Source organism: Macrotis lagotis, chromosome 3 (genome assembly GCF_037893015.1).
Source record: "Macrotis lagotis isolate mMagLag1 chromosome 3, bilby.v1.9.chrom.fasta, whole genome shotgun sequence".
NCBI classification, from domain to species: Eukaryota; Metazoa; Chordata; class Mammalia; order Peramelemorphia; family Peramelidae; genus Macrotis; species Macrotis lagotis.
The window spans coordinates 52,327,157-52,354,881 of NC_133660.1; the positions used below are offsets into that span (position 1 = coordinate 52,327,157).

Below are 27,725 nucleotides of genomic sequence, written 5' to 3' on the forward strand. Positions count from 1 at the left end.
TGCCTTGCTCTCTTTTCTTTTATATGTTCTTCCCATGACCTGCATATTTCAGGTCAAAGAATACATCTCAATAGCCAGATTTACAGCTTAGAAACCTTTCAAAGCTAAAGAAAACTGCTGAAATTGATATTCAGAAGTTCATTCACTCAAGCCTTCAGAAGTCATATGGCTAGAAAGTCTAGTTAGCTATGCCAATAAGTCAATATCAAGTATTAAATTCATTTCAACCCAATATGAAAACTACAGTTTCACTTGTGCCAGGAGAAGTCTAGAGTAATCACTTTATCCAAGATTGTCATCTGAATGGTATGGAATTTTCTAAGTTGATTTGAATTTTTAAAAATTTTTTTAGGTTTTTGTAAGGCAAATGGGGTTAAGTGGCTTGCCCAAGGCCACACAGCTAGGTAATGATTTAGTGTCTGCGGCCAGATTTGAACTTAGGTACTGCTGACTCCAGGGCTGGTGCTCTGTCCACTGTGCCACCTAGCTGTCCTTGATTTAAATTTTAAAAAGATTCAATTTAAGGTATTCAAAAAATTCCCATTTATACAACCTATTTCACAACCGGATTCTGACATCATTCCAGGATTATCACACATTACTCAGTTTCTTTCTGAGTATTCAGCACACATGGTGTTACATATCCTCTTTCTATCCTTCATGCCTAGAAAAATATATCACATACCTATTCACCTCTGTCTCTTAAATCTGTAGTTTTCTTCAAAGTTCTATTAAAGTGCCACTTCCTATAAGAAACTTTTCCTAATTCTTCCAGTTGCTAGTTATTTTAAGCTTGGAAGAAAACAGATTTTTGTTTACTGGAACCACAGCTTAATTTCAAAACATTTAGGTCTTGAACAATTCATTTTTTAGTTTTATTAATGGCAGGTTGATGACTTTGAGCAGCTTTACTCAACTCATATCTAATTCATGTGTAAGTAAAGATACCATCTTCATAATGTCATTGATCCTCTCTGAGAAGGAAGGACAAACATGTCGTTTGTCATAACAGTATGTGAAGGAAAGGTAGACAGAAAAGTCAAATGATTTCTCATGCTTAGTTGATTTATTGAGTTGTCAATGTTTTAAAAGTTACTAAACCTGTGCAGTATTCTTCGATCCCAACAATATCACTGCTAGAACAATACCATAAGGAAATCAAAGAAAAAAATGGTGTTACAGGTACAAAAATTTTATAGTAGATCTTTTTATGTTGGCAAAGAGCTAGAAACTAAAGGAGGAAGGATGCCTAACAAGTAATAACTGAGCAAATTATCCCAAATAAATATAATATAATAATAATCTATTGTGCTGTAAGAAATTTCTTGAAATGGTTTCAGAGAGACTTGAGAAGCTTTCTATGAACTGATGAAGGAGATAAGCAGAAGAAAAACCAAGAGACTATCTCATACTATATCAATATTGTAAAAACTAACAATTTTTGAAAGATTTAAGAAGTCTGGTCCACAAAATGATTTCTCATGCTTCCAGATAGTCATGACAAAAGATGCTATTCCTCTCCTGACATTGATGTGATGAACAGAATGAGACACAGTTTTGAACAAGTACAATATGTATTTACTTGTTACAACAGTTCTGTTTGGAGTCTTTCTCACATGGAAAGAGAATTTAAGAAGAGAAAAAAATTTAAAAATTACATGTAAATGTAAGCCTTTTGGGGGGGGGAATCCATTCTCTTCAGTCTGATGTTATTAGTTATTAGTTAGTCTGGCCAACCAATTAGTATTGATCTTGTTATCCCTACCAGAAATTCTTATTACAATTCTTTTTGGTGAGGATAATGACATCAATAAATTTTCTAGAAAACAGTGATGTGTGTTTATTATTCAAGGAAAAAATATTGCTGGATTTTAGCAACTAGAACAATCTTCAATCTCATAAATCTTAGATTTGTTTGATAGTAGTATCTTGGAGTCAGAAGAGACTATTGGTGTTCTAGTACAATTTGGATTTCTTTTATAGCAGTCCCAATAAGCATTTATCTAGTCTCCATTAGATGACCATTTTATCCTAAGGCTATGTCTCAAAATTAATGTGAATATATTTAACTTCATAGTTTTTGCCTTAGAAAAGGAGGCAAGACCCATCAAGTCTACAAGCATTTATTACAGTTATTGTTCAGTCATTTTTAGTTATGACCCTTTTTGGGGATTTTTCTTGGCAAAGATACTGGAGAGGTTAACCATTTCCTTCATTAGCTGATTTTACAGATGAGGAAACTGAGGCAAATAGTGTTTAAATAACTTGCCCAGGTTTACACAGCAAGTAAATATTTGAGGCCTAATTTGAACTCAAATTTCAGTCCTGACACTCTATTCACATACCACCCACCTTCCCTTAGTATTTATTAAGTACTTAGGAAACAAAAATGAACCAATTTGGAGATGTTAACTAAGTAATAATAAGATGATAGAAATACTTCTAGATAATTTTTCAAATTTTTATTATTGAAGAAACTACATAGAAAACATGGTCTTAATGTTTCTTTGATAATGTTAGGCAGCTTTGGGTATTTACAGTAACTTGAATATTTATCATAGTGGTAGCTTTCTTTGACTGAGAGTCTGGAATAGAAATAAAATCATAGAGATAACAAATGAGACAGCTTGGAGAAAGCTATAAGCTCCTGGGGTGGACCGACCCTCAAGCACTGGCTAGCTTTCAACAGAATCACAAATTTCATGTAATGTAGTTGTTTTTCATGCATCACTGTCTCCCTCTCATGGTTAGAAGTAGTAATAGCTGCTGTATAACATACATTTAACACACACAAAAAAAAGCTTTGTTAAAAATGACAAATTTCATTGCATTTGATCCTGTATCAGGCCTACTAGAACTAATTAGATTTCAAACAAGAGAAGAATGAGTTGCATCGAGCTGTGCAACTTAATATCTGTGGGACTTTGGGCAACAACTCTAGGCTTAGTTTCCCTACCTATAAAAGAAAGGGGCTGGACTAGATGGTCTCTAAATTGTTATTCAGCTCTAAATCTACAATTCAATGACCTTTCTAGTATTTTGCATGAGTTTTTAGTGCATCAAAACTCACTAATTTTTCTGCCAAAGACTGAGAATTTGTCTTTGTATTCCCTAATGCAGTGCTTATCATATGGTGGGCACTATTTTAAAATATTGTTTGGATTAGATAGGATGGCAATTTAGCCTGGTTAGTACTGAATTCACCTTTTGAAGGTTTATTTTGCGAGCCAATGTAAAATTCAAACAAAATAGCAAGACATAGTTAAGCTGATTGGGCTTTAAACTTTAAAAATATGTTTTCACATTAATTATGCAATCCTAAGTGCTACAAATTTAAATTACTAACTCTACCCCTTCATTAAAGCAAGCTCAGTAGAGCTTTGAATTATAAATAATTTTTAAGCAGTGGGTTCCAATTACATGGACATCATCAAAAGTAATAAAATACAATTCTAGTTTTTCTTTTTTTACAAATTCAGATTAGTTTTCCCTAGATTTAATCTGAATTAGTGAGAACTTTTTGTTTCTATTATTAAACTGTGCTGATTGAATTTTTTTCTGTTGCACATTTACATTGGGAAATTTATTCTTTTTTGTATTTAAAACCTTCTAATCTGACAGTTGCATTATTCCATTTATAACCTAGAGTATTTTGTTATAAATCTCAAATATATGAAAACTCACTCAAAGTTTATCTTCTATAGATGTTTAGCAAGTCCTGATTTAGAGGAACTTTGTAACCAAATAAAAAAGCAAATAAACTAATAGAATAAAAATTATTCCTTAATCTGATATCATTAAGAAATCTGAAAGAGAACTTATTTCATTAATAGACAAACTAAAATGATATAATGTGATATATTAAAATTTAATTGGCATATGATAAAACTAATACTATTCTCAAAAAGAATTGTAAATGCTGGTGAGATTTGTTTTTGAGTTATAGAAAAAATATGAGAGGTCACTATTTCCAAAAGTGAGTCAACAACTATGGTAAATTTCATATATGTTTGAAATTCTTTCTTTTAAAAACATAAAGAAAAGCTGTCAACTTTATATTACAGAAATCGGGAGTTCTGAAATTAACAGAATGAGAAGTAGACAGGAAAAGTGTTTTGTTATTAAGTTGTATAATTCCAATCACACAGCTGGAGCAAAAATCTGATCTCCCTGGGGCCTACATAAGAACTGAAAGTAGATAGTGTCATGCACATTTATAATGTACTTCCCTGGGGAATATAGAGAAGCAGTTGTTATTAGATTTCCGAAACTCACCTTCTTGTTGTTCATTCTCATCTTCCATCTCTAGTTTGGGAACCATGCCTCAGATAATGAAGGGGGAAAAGTAGCTGACCTGCTTCTAGGAAGGCTATAAATTCAGGTGAAGAATTTGGTTCTGCTTTTAAGATTTTTTTAGGCAGCAGTAGCCTTGAAGAATTGCCTTGAGATTCAAAGTTAAGAAATATGATTTTTCTAGAAAGAGGAGAGTTTCTATGGGTGGTTCTTGGGGAAAAAAAAGCAGTGGTCACCCATGAGATTCCCTTCAGCTGGAGGAACCCTGAGGAACTAAAGCCATATGCTAAGGGAGCAGAAGACCTATTCTCCCTTCCCTCTTCCTCACCCTCCTCTCATTATCATGAATTATTTTAACAGTGCAAATCCAAAGAGAAAGATTTTGCCATTTGATACGCCAGGAAGAATTGCCTGGAATCCTATTAGAGGGAAGAATGTCCCTGAAATTTCAAGATATTAGAAAATGTTAAAGAGTTTAGAAATTACTGTGAGCCCTTAGTTTAGTTATCTCTTTCTCTTGGTGGACTTCTGGGAGTTTTTTGGTACCTTTTTACCTACTATATTTTCTATTCTAAAATAAAGACTATTTTTCTATGATTTACATTATGAGATATACATTTGTTAACTTGAGCACATGTAGCTAGGGTTCCCACATTTGTGGAAGAATGGATGAATATATTTGGAGTTTTTCCAGACTAATATTGAGAAAGAAGGACATGAGATAAAGAAATCATTATTTTTTAGATAGAACCAATTCCTTATGAATCCAGAGCTCAGGGGATCTTGGGCCACAAGATATATGTTAAATTCCCCCCCCCATCAAAAAGAAAGAAGGAAAAAAAATGGGAATGAAGTATTGAAGATAAAAGTGCCTCCTTTTGGGGGGAATCAGGCAAAACCTCCTGGAGAAGGCTTCAGATGATCTGGGCATTGAAAATTGAGAAGAATTACAATATGTGGCAATGTAGAGGGAGAAGGATGATCTAAGCAAATGCCCTAAAACAAGGGAAAGTCTCATTACTTTGGAATATATAAAATGTATGGATTAAGTTAAAGGCAGAGAGAGCATGGGATATCTTAAATATCAGAGTAAAGTATCTCTCTTTCATTCAGTAGGTAATGGAGAGCCCCTAAAGGATTTTGAGCAGGAGAGTGACAGAATAAAACTTATGAATTAAAGTGTGGTTTTATGAACAATCCTCTTTCTGTGTATCACTGTACTTTTTTGGGTATGCTTAAATTCAGAATAAAACATGAAATTAGAAATAAAAACAGACACATGTTAAGGGATATGGTGGTGCCATGAAAAGAGGGATGAAATTGGAGTTACAGGATGTAAGTTTGAATCCCAGTTCTATCACTTACTACCTACGTGATCTTGGCAAGAAACCAGGTCTCAATTCCTCATATTTAAAATGACAGGAGTAGATGTTCCTCAGATGATGTAGATGATCATCAAAAAGTCCTTCCATTTCAAGAGCCTAGGATTAGGAAGATTACTTTGACAGCAGAATAGAAGAAGGGAGAGATTGGAACCAGAAAGCCCAATTAGGAGGCTATTGTATTGGTCCAAATACTAAGTTGTTTAGATCTGATGTAGACCAGAAGGAACAGACCTACAAAGAAAGAGAAGGAACAGACCTACAAAGGATGCACAAAGTAGATTAGAGGTAGAAGGTGGAATAAACAGATCTGGGAGGGCAACTCCCAGGGTCCCAGTTAATATCCAGAATGCCATAGGATTAGAATGAATGGGACCTTGGATCATTTTATAACTAAAGAAATTAAGACCCAGAAAACCCAAGTGACTTTCTCATAGTTACACAAGTAGTAAATAATTGCCAGGGCAGCTAGGTGATGAAGTGAATAAAGCAACAGACCTGGAGTCAGGAAGATTCAACTTTGTGAATTCAAATCTGACTTTAGACACTTGTTAGCTGGGCAAATCACTTAATTCTGTACGTTTCCTTATCTATAAAATGAATTGGAAAAAGAAATGGCAATTGATTTCAATTTCTCTGCCAATGGGGTCATGAAGCGTTGAATAGGACTAAACAATGACAAAAAAGCAGAGACAAAATATAAACTGAGTTCCTCTGACTCCAAATTCATGCTCTTAACACTACTAGAGCCTCTTCTAGGAACTGTAGTTGACATTAAAAAAATGTCCTTGAGGGGTAATATTGTGAAATTTTGGCCTGTTACATAATAGTTAATGTTTCTTGCTTTGTTTTTCTTTTATTCTTAAAAACTTCCTTTGGTACTCTGTGTCGAATGGAAAATGTTCCCAGGTTTTTATGTGGGCCTCCAACCAGACCTAATGTGTGCTTTGGTTGAATAGAAACTGTTCAAATGTCAAAAACAGCTGTTTCATAAACCTGAGATCAATATCCAGAAATTCTCTTTTTTGCACACCTAGTATCCTAGGTTAGTCCTGGAAAAAGATTAGAAAAAGAACCAAGCTAGCTTTTACTCCTTGCAATGTGTGATCTTGGACAAGTTAGTTCTCACCTCTGGAGCTCAGTTTCCTCACTTTTTGAGGAAACAAGATGATCTCTTAAGCCTCTCTGTTTAAACTCTACATCCTATGACCATTGGAAGGAGGTAGGTACGTGCTGCGGTAGATAGTGCAAGGGACCTGGAGTCTGGAAGACTTTAGCTACAACACTTACTAGCTATCCATCCTAGGTAAGTCACTTCACTTCTGTTTGCCTCAGTTTCTTCCACAGGTAAAATGGTCATAAAAATAGCACCTACCTTTCATATTATTAAAAGGATCAAATAAGATGATATTTGTAAAGTGATTACCACAGTGCCTAGCACTTAATTCAGACTTGTTTCCTTCTTTGCAGATGGTTTTGTTTTGATTTCCTAGGCAATAATGTTTAACCTTATTTTTATAGTTTAACAAATGATTAATGTGCACAATTAGAACATGTCCTGGCTAGTGCCCTTGACTGTTTCCCAGGACTTTTATGCTAAAAACAACATATAAAGGCATTTCCTTAGCTGTATTACATTCTTCTCCTTCTTCTCTTTACCTTTAATTTCTTTTCACTTGTTTCTTTTTTTTAAAAATGCACTTATAGGGGACAGAGTCAAGATGGTGGTGTGGAGGCAAGAATTCAAAGAAGCTCTTCTCCAGAAAACTCTAAATGCCATAAAATTATGATGCTAACCAAATTCTAGAGCGGCAGAACCCACAGAAAAATTGAGTGAAACAATTTTCCAACCCCAAATGGTAGATCCAAGGGAAAGTTCTATTCCACCAGGACCAGGGTTGGAAAGAGCCACAGCTCAACCCAAGCCTCAGCCACATGGTGCCAGAGCAAACCAGCTCCAGTCTTCCAGGAACAGCCTGTAGGGCGCCTGGGTCCCTGGGGGTGCCTGGGTCCATGGTAGCAGAGCGATTTCCAGACCTCTCATCCCAGGAATCACCAGGGATGACTTGGAGGGTCAGTGGAAGAACTCATCAGAGTGAACATGGAGCCCAGGTCAGCTCTACACCAGGAATCTGTGGAGTCATTCAGCAGCTGCTTCCAGAGTGCTTAGCTCACAGATGGTTAGTGAGTTGGGAGAGACTGCAGAAGTCTCTCCATTATCCCTGGGACAGGATTCTGTTGCTTTGCCCATCCTCAGAGCCAGAGCCCATAGTACCATAGAGAAGCAGAGATCCTCCTTACAGCTCCAGGGCAGAGGGGAGGGCTTGTGGTCATCCACAGACAAGAGCATAGGTCAGGAAAGCAGTCAGAGCCTCTCCTAAGACCTTGAAGGAATTAATTCCCTGGGGAGATTGTCCCCCAAAACCCCCATAGCTTTGGAAAGACATTAAAATCAGGTCATAGAGTGGAGAAATGAGCAAACAACAGGAAAAAAAGAATCTGACCATAGAAAATTACTTTGGTCCCATGGAGGATCAAAATATACATTCAGAAAATGACAAAGTTAAATCTCTGAATCCAAAGCCTCCAAGAAAATAGGAATTGGTCTTAGGCTATAGAAGAACTCAAAAAAGACTTTGAAAAGCAAGTAAGAGAAGTAGAGGAAAAATTGGGAATAGAAATGAGAGCAATGAAGAAAAATCAAGAAAACCAAGTCAGCAGCTTGGTGAAGCAGGTACAAAAAAATACCAAAGAAAACAACATGTTAAAAACCGGTTTAGGTCAAATGGAAAAAGCAACTCAAAAGGTCAGTGAGGAGAAGAATACCTTAAAAAAGAAGAATTTGCCAGATTTCAAAGTTCCCTGAAGAAAATAACTCCTTCAAATGTAGAATGGAGCTAAGGGAAGCTGATGACTTTGTGAAAAATTAAGAAACAACTAAACAAAACCAAAGAATGAAAAAGTAGAAGAAAATGAGAAATACATCATTGGAAAAACAACTGACCTGGAAAACAGATCCAGAAGAGATAATTTAAAAATTATTGGGCTACCTGAGTCATGATCAGGAAAAGAACCTAGACTTCATTTTTCAAGAAATAATCCAGCAAAATTGCCCTGATATCCTAGAAGCCGAGGGTAAAATAGAAATTGAGGGAATCCACCAATCACATCCTGAAAGAGATCCCAAAATAAAAACTCCCAGTAATATTATAGCTAAATTCCAGAGCTCCCAAAACAAAGAGAAAATATTACAAGGAGCCAAAAAGAAACAATTCAATTACCATGGCACTACAATCAAGATTACACAGGATTTAGCAGTGTTTACATTAAGGGCTCATAGGGTTTGGACCATGATATTCCAGAAGGCAGAAAAGCTTGGATTAAAAGCAAGAATCAGCTACCCAGAAAAACTGAAATACTCTTTCAGGGGAAAAGATGAACATTCAATGAAATAGGGGAATTTCATACTTTGTTGTTGAAATGATCTGAAATGAACAGAAAGTTTTACCTTCAAGTATAGGACTCAGTTGAAGCATAGAGAGGCTGATGTGAAGGGCAAATTATAAGGGATTTAATGATGTTGAACTTCATGTATTCTTGTATGAGAAGAAGATACTGATAATGCTCATATAAACCTCATTTATTAGAGCAGTTAGAAGGAGCTTAAATAGGCAAGGCACAGGAGGGAGCTGAATATAAAGATATAATGTATTGCAAAGAAGGAGCCAATGGGTTAAAAGGAATATAATGAAAGACAGGGAAAAGCAAAGTAGAATGGGCTTAGGAATATCATGTAAAAGAGTCAAGAAAAAGTTTGCAATGGAGTGAAAGGGGGGAAGGGGAAGGGGAATGAGTGAGGCTTCTTTCTCATCAGAAGTGGCTTAGAGAGGAAATACATACTAAATAAGGTATCTTACCCTAGAAGAAAAAGGAGAGGAAAGGGATGGGAGAAAGGGGACATGGGGGAGGGGAGGGAGGAGGTAGATGATAGAAGTGAGGGAAGATTGTGGGAGAGGATAGTCAGATACAACACATTTTTGAGGAGAGATAGGGTGAAGGGAAAGAGAATGGAATAAATGGGAATGGAGAGAAATTGAACGGAGGGAAATAAAGTTAACAATAGCAACTGTGGGAAAAAATTATTGAAGCAGCTTCTTTGGTGGACTTATGATGAAGAATGAAACACATCCCAGAGACAGAGCTCATGGTATCTGAACACAAGGTGAAATACATTTTTTTCTCTCACTTTATTTTTCCTGAGGTTTCTCTATCATTTTTTGGGGGGGATTATGTTTATTTTTGCAACAAGATTAAAGTAGTAATGTGGAAATAAATAAATAAATAAATAAATTATGAATAAAGAAAAGCCAGGGGGAAAAAGTTATTCTCACCTTATACAAGAAGCTAACTCCATGATCACTGAGGCAAACATATAGTACACTCAAATCCATGTGTCCTAAATGGATGATACAAATGGAAGGAGAAATGATCAGCGTAATTATAATTTATTTATCAAATGGCAGTCACATACTTGAGCTCAACTATATTCCTTGGATGAATAGACACCTTGCCACATTTCAAATAAGCATAGATACATCTGTCAGGACCTGTTTCTCCTCAGAAGTCACTATATGTTGTTCTAACATGAGAGTTCTCTCTCTGGGGAGTTTTTGATAATTTGGGGCGGGGGGAAGTCCACAAAAAAACCCTGTATCTAATATCTATCTGAAATTCAGTATTTTCTTCAATCATGATTTTTTTAAAAGAAAAATTATTCTCAAATAGGCTTTATCCATTAAAAGGTTAAGAACACCTACTAATGAATATTCATTCCATGTATATTTATATATATGCATCTTTTTGTTGCCATAATTAGTGGCATGTTAGACAATTGTCAACTTAAGCATGATATGTTGGGCAAGATGATGTGTGTTAAGACACCAAAAAGAGACTATTATTAGGCATCCTGTTTGGTCATCCTTGTTTGAGTGGATGAGTCACAAAGGAGGAAAAATAGGAATAACATACTCTTTCTCCAATTGACTTCAGCTTGTCCAGAGATTTCCTCTGGGTCACAGATTAAAGATGCAACTTTCATGCACCTCTAAGGTTTTCCCTTTCCAGGGAAAGTTTTCTTGAATGGCATGATCTCAGCTTCCTTCACTAATCCTTGCAGACTGCATCTGAATGTGCTCCAGGTTCTAAAAATGCCCTTTCTAATTAGCAGACCCCAGAATTAATCACACTCCTCCAGATGTGATATGATCAGAAAAGAGTATGATGGAACTATCCCCTGGTTAATAAATTCTAGGTTCCTCCTAAGTACTTGAGTGTAAATATAATAGAAAGGATTGGCCAATAAGAGCTCAATTGCGATGAATGTGCCCAGAGGGCTCTATTTGCTGAACTTTGTAGAATGTGAAAGTATTTTCTGACTGGTTTTTGCCCACTTAGAAGAATCCTTTGATTGACTGCTGAGTTGGAATTGAGAGGATTTTTTAAAAAGTCACTCAAATTGGTCTCTTTTTCCCTGATGGTGACTAAGGGTGTATCTGCTGTAAGTCTGTATAGGAAGAAATGTTCTGCTTCTGTTTATTTTCCGGGGTGTGGCTGTGAATATGTGGTATCTCTGTTTTTCATTTCCTTGTGCATATTTTAATTGTTATTAGGTGAAGAAATATTAGAGATAGAATAACTAAGGATGCAACCTTGTGAACTTCTAAAGGTCAAAATTGCTACTAAAGTGTCACATCAATTTGCTAGCATTTGAGCCATTTATTGTCCCATGAGCAATCTGCTGGACTTAGCCCAGCAACGGATAGACTCTGAGATTCAGTGACCTGCTGTTGTAAGGGAGCAATTCATCGTCTAGGAGTTATCCTGAACTTGATAGAGTAGATTCTCAAACTTTTAAGCTTGAGACCACTTTCCTCCAAGAACTAAGGTGGTAGAGGTGTGTGTCAAGACTAATATCTATGCTAATGCAACTCCTTCCCCTTCCCCTTCCCCTTCCCCAATATGGACAACAGGTCCCTCCTTCTTTCTTTCTTTTACAGAAAGCAGTTTTCTTTAACAGGAGACAGTTATTCCCCAGAACCAGGGAAGTATTGGTGGATTATTTGTACATCAGTTCTTCCTCTCAGCAAATATCCCTTTGGGGAAAACTGGTTAATGTTAATTGGTTGAATGCTGTTGTGGTGCTAATCATGAGGTCAACTGATACTAATTACCAATTAATATTAGAAAGAACATACCTTTTGGTCTTGAGCCAAAAGCAGTAGAAAGAAAGATACTGATTACTTCTCAGGGGCTACTTAGAACCCTGGGTGGGAGGAGTAGCTGGCTAGTCTTGTTCTGATAAACCTAGTTCATAAATGTGATTGGGAAGTAGACTAATATAAACTTTTCTGCTTGTTCTAATGGCAGGTGGGTAGTACAATGGAAAGAGTGTGGGTCTAAAGTCAAGAAGACATGAGTTCAAAGCTAGCCTCAAATACTTACTGTTTATATAACCTTCTCCAAGTTACTTAATCTCTGTAAAATGAGGATAATAATAAAACCTAGTTCACAGGATTGTTGTGATAATTCAATGAGAAAATAATTGTAAAGTGCTTAGCACAATGGTAGTTCATATAAACAATAGGATTATATTATAAGGACCCTCATAGCTTATGAAGGGAACAACTACAAAACCCCTCTGCTGAGCATTAGAGTAGTGACGTGGTGCAGTGGATAGAGCACAGGACTGAAGGCAGGAGAACCTGAATTCAAAGCCAGGCTTGGTCACTGACTGAGACTGGTCAAGTCACTTAAGCTCAGTTTCCTCATCTGCAAATTGGGGATAATAATAAACTTAGCTCCTTCTAAGGACCAAACTGGATACTTAATGCAAAAGGCTCATCATATAGTCTTATTGTTATTGTTATTTTAAAAAGTTCTTCAAAATCTGGTTCAAACAACCTTTCTAGTCTTATACTTTCCCACGTAATTTATGATCCTAGTTAACAGGCTTTCTTGCTGCCTCTCTCACCCAAAATTCCATTACCCTTTTCCTTTGCTCTGTACAAGTATCAGAAGACACCCATTACTTCTTAGTCCTGCGTAGAGCTAAAAAAGCCCCTATCAAAAAAGACCCACATGTACAAGAATATTCATGGCAGCTCTTTAAGTGGTGGTAAAGAATTGAACATTGAGGGGATGCCCATCAATTGGGAAATGACTGAACAAGCTGTGGCATATGAATATAATGGAATATTATTGATCTATAAGAAACAACAAGCAGGCAGATTTCAGAAAAATCTACATAGGCTTACATGAACTGATGCTGAGTAAAGTGAACAGTACCAGGAGAACAATGTATACAGTAATAGCAACATGGTATGATAATCAACTATGATAGATTTAACTTTTTTTTAGCAATATAGCAAAGAAAATTCTACCTACAAAGGAAAATGTCATCCACATCTGGAGAAGGAACTATAAAATCTGAATGCAGATCAAAGCATACTATTTTCATCCTTTTAATTTTCTCTTTTTGCTTTTTTTCTCATAGTTTTTCCCTTTTTGTCCTGATTTTTTAACATCATGACTAATATGGAAATATATTTAACATCATTGTACATGAATAACCTATAACACATTACTTGTTATCTAGGATGGGGAGGGGAATGATAGAAGGAGAAAATGATAAAAATGAATGTTGAAAATTATCTTTACATATAACTGGAAAATAAATTGGAAAAAAGAAAAAGATTAGAAAAGCCCCCATCTCTGGAATGCTCTCCCTCTGGACTTCTGCCTCTCACAAGTAAACTTCTTTCAACATTCAGCTCTAAGGCTGTCTCCAATGGGCAATGCTTTCTGATGTCCCAAGTTGGTGCTTTCCTTCTGCTACAATGCAAACTACTTTGTCTCTCTCTCTCTCTCTCTCTCTCTCTCTCTCTCTCTCTCTCTCTCTCTCTCTCTGCAAGGCAATGGGGTTAAGTTACTTGCTCACAGTCACACAGTTAAGTATTAAGTGTCTGAGATGGGATTTGAACTCAGGTCTTTCTGACTCCAAGTCCAGTGCTCTATCTACTGTGCATCCTAGTTGCCCCCTGTATCTCTTTTTACAAACTTCTATGTATGCATGTTGTTGTCTTTTTGTTTGTTTTTGTATATTGAATTCACTAATAGAATGAAAGATGTCTGAGGGCAGGGATTATTGTTATTTTTTCCTTTGATATTTTATTTTATTTTTCCAATTACATGCTATTAAAGTTTTCCAACACTCAGCCACATAGCATATGCATATTTATAAGTTATATAATTTCTTCCACCCTCACTTCTTCCTCCCTTCCCTCAGCGGTGAATAGTCTGGTGAACATTGTAAATATACATTTGTGTTTAACATGTTTACAGATTAGTCATTTTCTGTATGAGAAATTAGAACTAAGGGAAAATAGAGAAAATCATGAGATAGGAAGGAAAAACATAAGAGGAGAATTTTAAAACATGAACGCAGTGTTCATTCAGATTCTGTAGAGGGGTTTTTTGTTTGTTTTGTTTTATTTTTCTTCCTTTGGATGTGGATAGCATTGTCCATAACATGATTCCTAGGGTTGTCGTAGCCCTCTGAACTGCTGAGAACTGCATCCATCAAGGCTGATTGACTCACAATGTTGTAGTTCTTCTCCCTTCACTCAGTATCAGTTCCTGTAATTGGTTCCATGCTTTTTTAGAGTTCAACCATTCATGGTTTCTTTATAGAGCAATAGTACTCCATAACATACACATACCAAACTTGTTCAACTATTCCCCAATTAATGGGCTTCCCTTCAATTTCCAGTTCTTTACTTCTACAAAAAGGGCTGCTATGAATATGGAACATTTGGGACTTTTCCTATTTTTTATGATTTCTTCAGTATATAGGCCTAACATTGGTATGGCTAGGTCAAAGGGTATGATCAGTTTTATTGGTCTTTGGGTATGTTTCCATATTGTTTTCTTGAATGGTTGAATCAGTTCATAACTCCACCGACAACCTCTCCAGCATTGATTGTTTTCCCTTTTTGTCATAGCCAATAGGTATGAGGTGGTACCTCATAGTTGTTTTAATTTGCATTTCTCTAATCAGTATTGATTCGGAACATTTTTTCATATGATTATATAGAGCTTCCATTTCTTCTTTTGAAAGCTTCCTGTTCATATCCTTTGACCATTTATCAATTGGAGAATGACTTATATCCTTATAAATTTGAACCAATTCTATATATTTTAGTAATTGAACTTTTATCATAATGAGGGCAGGAATTGTTTTACTTTGTCTTTATATTTCAAGTGCCAGAGATGTGCTTTCTTAGGTTCAGGACACTCTTGAATAAGGAGACTCCAGCCAATGCAGGTATAACAAAGTCTTTCCAACTTTCAGGTTTAGGGAGTTATCCATAGTAGGAATGTCAAACCTATCTCCTGGGTGGCATATGGGCTATGACTCTCCCTCAGGTTGCCCCAAGCAGTCTAAAATGCAATTGGAAAATATTTAACAAAATAAAAAATACAATAATTTACAACTTGTGGTTTTCTAAGTCATTATGCTGACCACAGGGATTTTTATACATTTGTTTAGGGCTTCCTTCACTACCCTCCCAATCCTGTTTCATTTCGACATCACTGAGACACAAACACAGTGAAGTCAAAGGTGATATTTCTAGCACACTGGATGCTTAATAATGTTTGTTAATCACTAGGCTAACATTAAGGCTTCTGCAGTTGATGTGTCACACTGTCCTACATCCCATTAAAATCCCTAATTTTCTCATGCCATAATCTATGTTGCTGGTTTCACATAGATACATACACAAATATGTACCCATAAACATGTTATTCTTTTTGTTTAATAAATTAGTCTTCTTGAACTTAGGAGGGAGCTGAAGCTGGTTAGTCTTGTTCTGGTAGACCTAGTTATTAAGTTTGAAAGGGAAGTAGAAGAATACAAATTTCTGTATTTGGTATTTTGACAGGCAACATCATACACATACACCTACAGAATAATGTAGACCTGTAAGCACATTTTGTGTATGTGTTAAGTGTATGTAGGTATGTGTCTAGTACTGCCTCAACCACTATATCACCACAGCTATGATGTAGATAAGTTGGGATTCTGAATCTAAAAGACTCTATTACTGGCTCATTGTATCACTGTGGTCAAGTCATTGCCCTTGCACAAAGTTTTTTTACTTGTTTTTTCAAGGATTGCCACAGAAAAAAAAAATTATCCCCTAATAGTCAGCTCCTGTAGTAGCTGTTTTCATAGTCTTCCAACCTTTCTTGATATGAGCAGGTATGTGCTTGAGTCAGCTGGCATAGGTTTACAAGGATCCATGGTTACATTTTTAGCATCAGCATTTACATCTTAGAAATTAACCAGTCTTATAAATTAGGGCTCCATTTACTGAATTGATTTTTTCTAGACTCATGAAAATGATAGAAAAAATGTGAATGATGCAGGTTAAACTTAAAAACGTGTTAAAGGTATTACCCCCCCAATACTTCCACTTCCTCTGGAGCTGGTTATTCAAGATTTACCAGCACAATATAACCTACCAGGACTTGGTTTCTATTGGCATGACTGTCAAGAACTCTTGGTAACATCTATGTCTGAGGAGGAATCAAAGTCAAAGAACTGCAAATCTGAAACCTGGAAGGCACTTCAGCAGTCAGCTAAGTCAGCCTATACATGAAAAGAACTCTCCCTATAATGGAATGACAAGAAATCATCTCGGCTCTGCATGAAGATCTTCCAAGAGGGGCTGCTCACCATTCCTCCAGAAAAGCCCCATCCACTCAGCACAGATCTAATTGTGGGGAAGTTCTCCCTGACTTCAAGTCTACATTTACTTCTCTGCCACATCCACCCATGCTCCTGATTCAGCCCTATAAAACCAAAAGGTGAGGGGCCAAATGACTGCCCAGGGTCAGAAGACTAACCCTGGATCCCTGTTCTCCCTCTTTCAGAAAATGAGAGGCAGAAGAGAGAAGGAACAATCCTTGTGGCATAGACTTGATGGTTCTGTTCATGTATGACATCTTTGCAATTCCTTGTCTCACTCAGTTTAGGCTCCACTAGCCAAGAGGCATTGCTGAAGATGCCCCCTATACCCTCCAACCAGAAACAGGAACAGGACAAACTGATCCTGATCTCTGGGAGGGACTGCTGCTCAAATTCCCCTTTGAATCTTACCCTACCTCCCCTTCCCCCTTTCCTTATTGGGTCGTTGTTGTATTGTGTTTGTAGGGCTGGGGGTGGTAGATTTTTTAAAATTATTAAACATTCCAAGAAAATAAAACAAAGCAAACAAACCATGATTCAAGGAAGAAAGCTATATAATGAATGATGGTGATGACTTTGGAAAGTCAGATCTACAATATATGCTTTAAGTTATAGATTTGGCATTGTAAGAAAACGACAAAATTAAAGAAGCCTAGCAGTGATACCCAAAATAAGAAATGAAAAGAATGAATGTGAAGGGACAAGGTTGAATGTGTCATTTAGGCTAGCTTATTTCCCCACAAAATCCCCTCAGAGAGAATAGAAATAATTGGCTAGGCCAAGGATCAACTTGAAAATGGCAACTGCTGGGTAAGCTATGACTGGAAGTCTTTGGGATACCATGGGGCATTTAATTAGATAGAATAAAATTAGGTTTTAAATAGACGATAGTATAGACCAAAGAACTCGAGGTCATGCTGACTTTTCAAAGGGAAGGAAACTAATTGAGGAAATTTAATTTCAAGGTAAATGGAAAAAGTGATGTCCTAACAAAATAAAGGAAGGTGGTATGCAGTAATGGCCTGGATTCAGCTGTCAATATTCAAGCAAAGAAGAGAGGTTGAGGAAGCAGTGAACAGCAAGATAATTGCATTTAGTGTGAACGGCTCATCAATTAGACCCACAACCTGATAGCTGTTGTCTCCCAAAGACATCAGTCAGATAAGTGTCTCCTGTGTAGAAGGGCTGCCCATCCTCACCAAATGGCACTTTTTGTCAGGGAGGCCCACTTAGCTGAAGCAGCAAGGGGTCAGAGAAAGAAGAGAGACAGACAGAGAGAGAGAAAAGGGTGGCTGAGACTCAGAGAGACAGAATTAGAGACAGAGAGGGACGGAAGAGAGGGAGGAGGAGGAGGAGGGAGAGAGAGAGGAAGAAGAGGAGAGGAGATGGGAGAGGACATCATGTGCAGTATAATCAAACCATTGCTACCATTCTGACAGCAACCCCTCAGACTGATAGAGATAACCCAGGACCCTGGGGTCAAGAGCCCTGGGCATATTTTTTGCAACCTCAAAGACTATGGGAAGACCAAGAAATACAAAGGATGCAAATAGTAAGAAGATGGGGAGGTTCACAAATCTTTAGATTATATAGATACTAAAAGGCAAGTCAAGAGGTGAGAACTGGAGGATGATAGCAACCAGTGGCAGATAGATGATAAGTCATGGTGATCCTCCACCTCATGAGAAAGAATAAAATTGTGAATTCCCATCTCATCCAAGCCCTATTAACAGTCAATCAACTCTACTGAAGCAGGAGCGGGGGTTAGCTTCAATAGTAGTGAGGCTTCCTGCTTTGTAGTCATCCCAGAGGAGTTCTGGGACAACCAGTTCAGGGGAGAGGGTGAAGAGGGAATGTAACCCATCCTAATTACTGAAGCTATGTTAATCTTCCTGAAATATAGGTTTTCACATGCCAATTTCACTTCCTTCAACTTCTATAAAACTTTCAATGTTTTCCCATTGCCTACAAACTAAAATTCCTGTATAGGTTGTTCAAGTTCTTCCATGGTCTGGTATCAATTTACTTTTCAGTCTTATTTTCCATTACTTCACTTCACTGAAACTGGAACACTTGCTGTCTCCTAAAAAGGTACTTCATGCCACTATAGCTTAGCTCACAGTTTCCTCTTTCTAGAATGTCTTCCTCTCTCACCTGCCTTTCCAGTTCTTCCAGTTTAATTCCTATGCATATTTCAAAATCTAGTTCAAAGGCAATCTGCTTTCCCCAGCCAGAAGTAATCCCTGCTTCACTTGAATTCTCACACAGTAAATAGACCTGGAGTTGGAGGAAGCGGGGGAGAAGAGAAGAGAGCAAAGGGAGAGAAGAAAAAGAAAGAAGGAGAAGAAAGAAGGAGGAGGAGGAGGAGGAGGGGAGAGAGAGAGAGAGAGAGAGAGAGAGAGAGAGAGAGAGGAGGCAGCATGTACTAGGATGATTAGACTATTGCTACCATCCTGAGAACAACTCTTCAAATTCTAATGCAGCTACCCTAGGACCTGACCTAGAGTCAAAAAGATGAGTTCATATCCTACCTCAGAAACTTACCTAAGTATGTTGAGTTCATCATTTACATTTTGCCTGCCTTAGTTTCTTCATCTGTAAAATTGGGCTAATAATGGCACATGCTTCCTAGGGTTGTTGTGAGGATAAAAGAGATAATGTTTACAAAGTACTTTGTAAACCTCAAGCTTTATAAAAACAATATCTATTCATACTTTATTTTTATTTTTTTGCATTTCTTTGCATATGCATACTTTATATTGCATTTCTTTCTTTTTCCAACTACATGTATTGGTAGTTTTCAAAAATCATTTTTCCCCTCCCTCCCTTCCTTCCCTATCTCCCTCTCCCTGACAGAAAGCAATGTAATATAGACTCTATATCTGTATCCATGTTAAATATAGATCCATATTAATCATGTTGTGAAAGAAGAATCACATCTAAATGAAAGAGAAAGGGGAGGCTAGGTGGAGTAGTGGATAAAGCACTGGCCCTGGAGTCAGGAGTACCTGGGTTCAAATCCGGTCTCAGACACTTAATAATTACCTAGCTGTGTGGCCTTGGGCAAGCCACTTAACCCTGTTTGCCTTACCAAAAAAAAACCCTAAAAAAATAAATGAAAGAGAAAAAAGATATAATTCATAAGACAACTTTTTTAAAAAAAAACTGAAGATAAGTACACTTTGGTTGGCACAAACTCTGCAGTTCCTTCTCTGGACATTGTGAGGATTGGAGCAGGAGTGTGAATCTACGATCTGGACCATGTCTTAGCTGACACCTGCATTTGTGGGAGGCATGCTCAAAGATTGCTCCATTACAGTTCTCCACGAACCCTGAAGATTTATGCAATGCTAGATAAGGACCCTGAGAATGGAGGAAGTATCCAACTTGAGAAGAAAATATTATGCATAACTGTGCAGGTGCAGAGACCAGTACTGAGTTAGACAAAACAAATCCTGTAGGACGTGAGAATCTAGGACAGGAGAAAATAGTGCACAGAGGTCTGTGACAAGATCAAAGGGTACAATTCTCACAAGCTTACATTGTTGCTTACATACTCTTTGTGGTTTTTATCTCTAAATATTCTGACTCTCTAGACAATAAACGGATTACTCTCTTGCCTGCCTGCCTGTGTCTTTTCTCTATTCAGCTTCTCACTGAGGCAGTAGGGGTGCAAGTCGTTCTCCACAGGGCATGGATGGTATGCTCCATCACTAGGTTTTTAGTATTGTCTTTGATTATTGTATTGCAGAAATGATCAGGTCCATTATTGTTGATCATCCCCCATGTTGTTGTTAGTGTGTTTAATGTTGTTCTGGTTCTTCTCACCACATTTAGTATCAGTTTGTGTAAGTCTTTCCATGCTATTCTGAGTCCCAGCCCTAATGGTTCCTTATACAACACTAGTGTTCCATCACATTCATATATCACAATTTGTTCAGCCATTCCCAAATTGCTGGGCATCCCTCCAATTTCCAATTTCCTTCTTTTGCAGCTCTAAAAAGAGCTGCAAAAACTTACATTATTATTAACTATATCTTTTATCTTTTATTCCACCTTCAAATTCCTTCTTCTACTCTATTTGTAACCTGGGTCTGGCTCATGGGCAGATCCCTTAACTTGCTTTAATAATGCAACTTGAAGACACTGGTCAGCCTGTTCTAGTAGAGTCCAGATGACTTATGAGCAAAACATTTCTGGAACAATCTGTCTGATTCTCCTAGACTCTAGTGCTTTCCCTCTATTGAGTATCCTTGTTTGTACACAATTGTTTGTATGTTGTCTCCCCCTTTAGACCATGAACACAGTTTGTCTTTCTCTATATCTCCAGTGTTTGTCATATTATATGATCCACAGTAGGTGCCTAATAAATGCTTATTAACTGACAGGTTCCAATCAGTCAATCATGTGTTAAAGAAGTGCTTCTATTATCTAGAGACATTCAAAAATTATGAGAAGTATTACTGTCCCTGTCTTCAAGGACTTCTCCTAACTATACCACACAACTGGAGTAAAATAAAGTTAAATTTTATTGGTAATATGCCTGCTTATGGCTATTAAGAGAGATGGTGTAATACAATAAGAAAATTGCTAAATTGACTAAGGTCATTCAGTATAAGAACTTTAGTTTTAATACCAACTGTCTTAGAACTAAATACCAAGAAGATAAAACCTCGGGGTCTTATTCAGAGAATGCTGCTCTCAGCAAGTACAGCCTAACCAGGATTCAGTCTATGTCAAATTTCTTTCCATTTATTTTTTCAGACATAAAAGAATAGAAAACAAGTTTCCCTTAAAATTTCAAGTTAAACAAGTAAAGTCAAGTAAAGCACAATGACCTACAACCTAAGCACTCTTTAGTTCACAATGACTAAGGAAAGGGGGTAAAATGCATCCTTCTTAGTCAAAAAAAAACCATTACTCTAACTAAAATATTTAAAATAAGATTCAATACCAACAATAGCAATTCAAACAATTACTCTCACATCCTAGATAAATCCAAATAAAAATGTTTTTGTTATAGAGAGGCTTAAAGTTTGAAAGAATAGAATATTTAAAATAAATATTTCTTTTGAAATTTAATTTAAATTTTTTTCTAATTTCATGCAAAGATAATTTTTAACATTCATTTTTTACAAGCTTTTGAGTTTCAATTTTTTCTGCTACCTTCCTTCCTTCTTCCTTCCCCATGGCAGCAAATACTCTGTATAACAATCACGTTTAGCATATTTTCACATTAGTTATGTTGTAAAAGAGGAATTGCAACTAAGTAGAAAAACTATGAGAAAGGAAAAAAACATAAACAAAGTTTTAAAAATGAAGATAATATGCTTTGACCTGCATTCAGATTTCATAGTATTTTTCTCTGGATATGAATGGCATAAAATGAATATTTGTTGACAGAGAATCCACATTTTTGAAACTAAGCCTAAGTATAGATATTATTCTCAATGGAAGACTGAGTTTTCCCAAACTGTGGGATATTTTGCATTTGGAAGTTTGGAGATTTTTCTGAGGGTAAGAAGCAAAACTAGAGCCAAAATAATTACTTATTTTTAGATATAATTCCCACATAAATACATCTATTTTTTTGTCAATGAAAATAAACTTCCTATTCAAATCAACAAAAGTAAAGCCAACCTGGAGAATTTATTACAATTTGATGGTAAATATGACAGTGATTATTTACTAGGGCATATGAGATTAAATTTAATTTAGAAGATAATAGATTGTGACATCAACCTAATCTGCCACAACTGGTATATATAAACTCATAATATAGATTAACTGTTAATTGTAATACTACTTGCTGACCTTGATTTCACATGATGTAAAATCTTAAAGATAATCTTTCTATGGAAATCAAAAGTATGACAACATCTATTATATTTATCAATCTTATTCCCTTTGATTAATCCTGGTATTCCCTTTGAAAAGTAAAACGTAAATTGATCTAAAAAAACCTACAACTTTTGGAAATGGCTCAATAGCTATATGTAACTTTGATTACATATATATGAGATGCTTTTGAAATTGATGTTAAAGAAAACTTGTTGCTTTGCAAAGCTTTTGATAAAAATGTTATATCAAGAGAAAGTTTCACTCTATGGGTTTTAAAATAAAAATTTCATATATATATACACACATATATATATATATATGTGTGTATATATATATATGAATTGTAGACATTCTGTCCTGATAGAGCTCAATCACAGCATAGATTATAGAGATGAAGAGACCTGAGAGGCCAGCCCACTATTTGGACTATTACCACCACTCCACTTTAAATGAATAATACCCCAATTCCAGAAAACAAAGTATAAGTACAAAAGAAAACGACCTATAGTATAATAGGGGATTCAGCATTCCTGATAAAAAGTCCAGAACTGAGTAAGAAATTTGAAATGTAAACATAAGTATCAAAAATGCCCTAAAACTGCAATTTAATTTTAATGATTAACAGTGACTATAAGATAAAAAAAAGTGTTAATGCTTTGTTAGGAAAAAAATACACATCTTTTTTAAAACTAATACTTCAAAGGTAAAAAGTGGGTTAAGCAAGAAGACAATAAAAGGAATATATTAATTTGGAAAGGAAGATTGAACATACCTATGCATGCACACACCAACATATAAAGTGTTAAGAGGTTTACCACAAACTTAATAGTGAAATATGATGGTTAAAAGGGACCATCTTTTATTCTGAAGTCCCAGCCCTAGTTATAAGTAAAACAAACTTCCTAATCCTGAAGGGAGGAAGAAAAGAGAAAGGAGAGGAAAGAAAAGAACAAACAAAAGAAAAGAAAAATATCTGAAAACTAAAGGGTCACCTATTAGTTGGAGAATGATTGAACAAATTGTGATATATGAATATAATGAAATATTTTTGCTTGACAAGATAAAAGAGACAGTTTCAGAGAATTCTGGGAAGTCTGAACTGAAATAGAGTGAAGTAAGCAAAACCAGGAGAACAATTCCTAGTAGCATAACAACTTTGTAAAGAAAAGCAACTTTAAAAAACCTGAGAACGGGGATCAATACAATGACTCATCACATTTCCAGGTGACCTCTGATAAAGGATGCCACCCATATGGTATCATCCTAACAGAGAGTTGATGGATTCAAAGGTTGGAGAAGGACATAGTTTTGGATGTGCCCATAGTATAGATTTGTTTTGTGTAATTATGTATATTTGTTGCAAGATTTGTGTTTTGTTTTTGTTTTCTGTTTTAATTGCAGAAAAGTTGGGGAAGGGAGATGATGATACACCTGCCCCCCCCTCAAAGATGAAGGTCATTGAAATATATTTTAAAAAATTCACAAGGGAGATCAGAAGGAAGTTCAGGAGGAAAACACAAACAAGCAAGATTTTATTGAAAGTAACATGGAATTTGTATCCACTTTTTAAAAAAGCAAGTAGTATGGGAAAAGAGTTGCCATTTCATATATAATCAGATTATTCACTGTCAAGGGAGGGGTGTGGGAAGGGAGGGAAGGAGAAAAATGTGAAACAAAATCTTAGAGAAAAAAATGTTAAAAACTATCTTTACATGTAATTAGAAAAAATAAAATTAAAAATACAATTTCAAATAGAATCCTCTTCATATTCTATTATGAAAAGAGAAATATTTATTTAGAGGAGGACTTTGTTAAATTCAAAATAAAAAATTTAAAATTGTTGCACATATATAATCTATAATCAAATTACTTTAAGAAAAAGGGATGGGAGGGAGAAAAATTTGGAACTCATTTTTTTAAATTCATTTTAAATATTGTCTATATGTACAATTGGAAAAAATAATAATACTTAAAGAATTGGAGGAGCCAAGATGGAAGATTAGGAGGTAGTAGTACAGTCAGCTCCCCCAACAGCTACTCTATCTGTAATATAAAAATACTAGATCAAGAATAGTGATAAGGCAATAGAAAGAGAAACTACAGTGGATCACAAATTCACAAATTCAACTTACAGGGTAGGAACTTTGAAACAGAGTTGGTTGAAGGAGCGTGACCTCAATACCCATAGTTCTGACAGACAGTACAATGGGTACACACAGAGCTGCCAGTAGACTGAACCCTGAACAGGATCGGGACTCAGCACTCAGAGCCCTCAGCTAGAGATGGGAGGATTAAAAAAAAAAAACATTCAGATCCAAGGGTTTTTACATTTCCCTTTAGGCAATTATTGAGATTATTGGGATTTTTTAAAAGTGGAATGAATGAAAGGAGACCCTCCAATAGTTTAGGTAGATATTTGTAAAGAATTTATATGGGCAATACATATGGGCAAAAATTATACTGTACAGAACAAAAGGGGATAGCGGGACTGTGAATAGCATTAGATAGAGGATAACTCTACTAATGAAATTTTGACTCAGGTAAATTTTGCAAGTGGTCATGTACTGAACAATCTGTCTTGACTCCAAACTTTTACTATAGAAGCTTAAAGACAGGATATTTTATTACACGTTTTCTTAAAGATAACAGGGAAAGTTCACTTATGCATACCAAATTATAGTTTTTTTTGAACTTCCTTATGTCTGTTAGTTACTGAAAAATGAAAGTAAAATTCTGATTTTTAAAAAAAAAATATATATATATATATACTTATTTACTTACATTTTTTTGCACAATGACTTAAAGAATTTAAATTTTTGTGCCTTCTGGGTTAACATTTGGTGGGGAGCAAGAAAGTTTTTTTTTCCCTAAGCATACCTCACCCTCTTACTATAAAGGTACCAAAAACATAAGTGCATGCCAAACACACACACATGTACAAACAAACATGTTTCTATATGTGACGTTCCATCAAATTTTATCATGTATGTTTCCATTCCCTTCTTGACTCTTTTCAACCTTTCAACCTTTTTCAATGACAATGTTTTCTTAGGTGAAACTATATTTTCTCATGTCAATTCTCTGTGTCTCCATGTGTTGACCCCACTTGGGTTATGGCATATAGATAGGAGGAAAAGAGAAACCAGGGCCGGGTTTGTTCAAACAAGCAAGCTTTAATGTGGACAGAAACACTTATGATCCAATGGTCAGGAAAAGAGGCAGTCAAGAGTCTAGGTGGCCATTCTGGGATAAGTTGTATCTCTTTGCCTCTCTCTCTCTCTCTCTCTCTCTCTCTCTCTCTCTCTCTATCTATCTATCTATCTATCTATCTATCTATCTCTCCCTCTTTTTTCTGTCAGTCTATCTGTCTCTACCTCTCTCTTGCTACCTGTTTTTCTGTCCATCTGTCTTTCTCTTTTTCTGCCTGTTTCTCTGTATCTCTTGCTGCCCCAGTTTCCTTGTCTCTGTCTCTATTTCTCTCTTTCTCCTTTTGCCTCTCTATTTCTCTGTTAGTCTGTGTATCTTTCTCAAATATAGAATTATCCCCTTTTTGAGTTTTTAATATCCCAATTTTCATTTTGGCAGGAAAATTTATCTGAGTTTTCACTGAGGCATATAAGGGTATGGCTGGTCACAATTAGATGCTTGGATAAGGCTATTTTGTCTTGGTCTCTAAACCATGCTCTGCAAGCTGTAGGTTTGGAGTGAGGGTCAGAGTGGTTCTTCTAATACCCCTCCAAAACATTCTGTTTCTATAGCTGTAAAATGAACAAGTTGGAATCAATGACCTCTAATATTCTTTCCAGTTCTAAATTTAAATCTAAATCTATGACTACTCTTACACAGTAGATGTAGATACCAAAAGAGAGAAAGCAAATCTGCTTAATTTTAATTTCTGTTCTTTTTTTTCCTGCCAAATAGAATGACTTTTGGATTAGAAAATCTGGAATAAAGATAACTTTTACTTATATCCAAGAGAAGCTAATAGATGATAAAAGAATACCATCTATCTTTTTTTTTAGTTGTTTTTTTTTTGCAAGGCAAACGGGGCTAAGTGGCTTGCCCAAGATCACACAGCTAGGTAATTATTAAGTGTCTGAGACTGGATTTGAACCCAGGTACTCCTGATTCCAGGGACGGTGCTTTATCCACTATGCCACCTAACTGCCCCTCATCTATCTTTTTTATGAATTTAAGTAACCAGGTCCACATGTTCTAAAAGAATTGGCAGAGATGACTCCTGAGCCTGTATCAATGATCTTTTGGAAGAACAAGGGGAATACAAGAGTTACTACTGAATTGGAAGGGGTCAACTGTTACCTCAGATTTCAAGGGAGTAAAGAGAATGGAACCTGAAAACCACATACAGCCCCAGTGAGTTTGGCTTCAACTACTAGTAAAAATCTTTTGTTATGGTTGTTCAGTTGTATCTGAATTTTCCTCACCCTCATTGAACTCCAGTTCATTTTAGAAATAAGGAAGCTGAGGCAAATAGGTTAAATGATTTTCCCATGATCACACAGCTAGTAAGTTTTTGAGGGTGAATTTGAACTGAAGAAGAGTTTTCCTGATTCCAGGTCCAGTGAGCTACCTAACTGCTCTCAGCAAAATTCTAGAACATATTATTAAAGGGATGGTTAGTGAACATGTAGGATATACGCTGTGATCACAAAAAGCAGCATGGCTTCATCAAAAATAGGTCATAGGAATGTGTGGTAAGGGTAGAGAACTGTGAAGAGGCTAAATGTTAGGAATTTTTTTAACTTGGAGCACTTATAATTTTATTTATAACTTTTTAACTTAATTTACTTTTTACTTTAATTTATTTAAACTCTCTAAAGCATCAGAAGGGAAAACCATTCAGATCCAAGGTGTTTTTATATTGCCCTTTAGGCAATTATTCTATTAAAGTGTTATAGCTCTGCCCATGAGGGAATCCCGAGAAGACATCTATGTGAGTTGCTGCTTCTACCTCATCCCTAATCACATTAGATGCAGGTGGTTTGCAAGATTCTCTCCCCATCATCTTGAAACCTCCGTAGGTTTTAAAGAATGTTGTTCAATGAATCTCATTTGAACACATAAATTTCATGCATAGCTTTTCTTTCTTTCCCCCTTTCCTAGCCTGATTTACACTGAATTACCACCAAATGTAGGAAATGAAATGGGCAGAACAGAATCAATTCATGTTCACTTTAAGGAAAACTCTTACACACCTAGGTAAATAGCATTCATTCAAATTGGTGCCAAGATTGAAACTAATTCAAACACCTATCAAATTTGTGGATGATACAAAGATAGGAGGAATAGCTCATACTCTAGGTGACAGAATCAAGATCCAAAAAGTATTTTGACAGACTAGATTCTCCAACTGAATCAAGTAAGCTGAAATAAAATAA

The 27,725-nt window shown here is 36.1% G+C and overlaps 1 protein-coding gene across 8 annotated transcripts in view; it reads right to left on the reverse strand.

Moving 5' to 3' along the window:
• ALPK1 (alpha kinase 1) overlaps positions 1-27,725 on the reverse strand; it is a 146,665-nt gene that overhangs the window by 113,129 nt on the left and 5,811 nt on the right. For 6 of the 8 annotated variants that reach the window (XM_074228692.1, XM_074228695.1, XM_074228689.1 and 3 more), the window contains exon 2: positions 10,067-10,131. The exons of the other annotated variants lie outside the window; for them this stretch is intronic. The gene's annotated coding sequence lies outside the window, so the exon portion shown is untranslated. The remainder of the gene's footprint in view (positions 1-10,066; positions 10,132-27,725) is intronic. 8 annotated transcript variants of the gene reach the window in all.